The sequence below is a fragment of the Trichoderma reesei genome (genome assembly GCF_000167675.1).
Source record: "Trichoderma reesei QM6a unplaced genomic scaffold TRIREscaffold_1, whole genome shotgun sequence".
NCBI lineage: Eukaryota > Fungi > Ascomycota > Sordariomycetes > Hypocreales > Hypocreaceae > Trichoderma > Trichoderma reesei.
This window is the reverse complement of record NW_006711148.1, coordinates 2,476,923-2,479,186: the sequence shown is the minus strand read 5'-3', so window position 1 is coordinate 2,479,186 and position 2,264 is coordinate 2,476,923.

The window sequence follows — 2,264 nt, the reverse complement described above, 5'->3', positions numbered from 1 at the left end:
TTTGTTCATATATTAAAAAAAAAACACCCGCGCCGGCGCGCGGGGGGTGTTTTTTTTTTTTTTTTTTTTTGGTTGGGTGGGTTGGGTTATGTTATAAAAGGTTTAATTTTTTTTTTTTTCACGCCCCCCGAGACCCCTTTTTTTTCCCCCAATTTAAATATATATAAGTGTTTCTCTTTTTTAAGGGGGGTTCCCCCACAAAAATATTAAAAAAAGGTTTTTTTTAGGGGGGTTCCAAAGGAATAGGGAAAATTTAAAAAGGGAGATTTTTATTTCTTTTTTTTTTTAAAGAAAGGGGGACCATAAATTTTTAAAAAACTTTTTAGGGGTTTTTTTTTTTTAAAAGGGTTGGGCCCCTTTTTTTTTATAATTTATATAAAATAAAAACTAATTTTCCTTTCCTTGTTTTCCAAGCTTTTGGTTCCGCCCGGTTTTATAAAAGTGGTTTTGGATATTTTTAAAAAAAGCGGTTTTTTAATTTTTGTAAATGGCCGGGTTGGTTTTTTTTTAAAGTAGGGTTGGGGTTTTCCGGGTATTTCCTTTCCCTTATTTTATATTTTGCAAATCCCCTAACCTTTGGGGTTGGTGCTTTTTTGGGGGAAGTGTTTGGGTTCTTTTTGGGAAAGGCGAATTTTAAGGATTTTTTCCAAGTTTTTTTTAGGGTTTGCCCCCTTTTAAAAATCCCGGGGGTTAAATAAAGGGCCCCGTGCTGGGGGTTAACTAATTAACTCCTTTTTCAATTTTTAAGTTTTTTTAACCGTAAAGTTTGCCCTTAAGGCCCTAAATTTTTTAACCCCATATGTGAATTTTTTATAGTTTTTTTTTTTTTTTTTGGTTTTGCCCCCTTTTTTTAAAATTTTTGGCCGAATTTTTAAATAACCCTTTTTTATAAACCGGGTTTATTTAACCCCTTAAAGCGTTTATAAAAAATTAAGGGGAATTTTTTTTTAATAAAAAAGGAATTTCTTTTTTATTTTTTAACCGAGAGCAGCTTTTTTATTTAAGAGGGAAAAATTTTTTTTTTTGGTTTAAAGGGGGGGATTTTGGGGTTAGCGTTTCTTTTTTTTAGGCCCTTCCCGGGGGGGGGGATAAAAATCCCTTTTTTTTAAGGGGGGTAAAAGGCCTAAAAAAATAAAAGGAAATTTTCTATATATACTTTTTTTTGGGGACTTAAGGCCCACTTTTAATAATTTTTTTGGGTTTTTTTATTTTTTGGCCGTAAGGGGATTGGCCTTTTTTGGGGGAGAGTTTTTTGGGTTAATTTTTTCCCAAAGGGGCCCCCTGGGTTCTTTTAAAAAAAAAAAAAAAAAAAAAAAAAAAAAAAAAAAAAATAAAGGAAAAAAAAATTATTTTATAATAAAACCTTTATTTAAAATAAGGGTTTAGTGCAGTAAGGTATTTAGGGTAGGTAAGAAATCTTTATTTAAGTAAAGAATTTAGGTTAGGCGAGAAATCTTTATCTAGGTGAAGAATTTAGGTTAGGTAAGAAATCTTTATCTAGGTAAAGAATTTAGGTTAGGCGAGAAATCTTTATCTAGGTAAAGAATTTAAGTTAGGTAAGAAATCTTTATTTAGGTAAAGAATTTAAGGCAGGTAAGTTAGGCTAGATATCTTTATCTAGGTAAAGAATCTAGGTTAGGCGAGAAATCTTTATTTAGGCAAAGAATTTAGGTTAGGCAAGAAATCTTTATTTAGGCAAAGAATTTAAGGCAGGCAAGTTAGGCTAAATATCTTTATCTAGGCGAAGAATTTAGGTTTAGCTAGATATCTTTATTTAGGTAAAGAATTTAGGTTAAGTAAGAAATCTTTATTTAGGTAAAAAATCTAGGTTAGGCAAGAAATCTTTATCTAGGTAAAGAATTTAAGGTAGGCAAGTTAGGCTAGACATCTTTATCTAGGTAAAGAATTTAGGTTTAGTAAGAAATCTTTATCTAGGTAAAGAATCTAGGTTAGGCAAGAAATCTTTATTTAGGTAAAGAATTTAGGTTAGGCGAGAAATCTTTATTTAGGTAAAGAATTTAGGGTGGGTAAGTTAGGCTAGATATCTTTATCTAGGTAAAGAATCTAGGTTAGGCAAGAAATCTTTATTTAGGCGAAGAATTTAGGGCAGGCAAGTTAGGCTAGATATCTTTATCTAGGTAAAGAATTTAAGTTTAGTAAGAAATCTTTATCTAGGCGAAGAATCTGGGTTAAGTAAGAAATCTTTATTTAGGTAAAGAATTTAGGTTAGGTAAGAAATCTTTATTTAGGTAAAGAATTTAAGT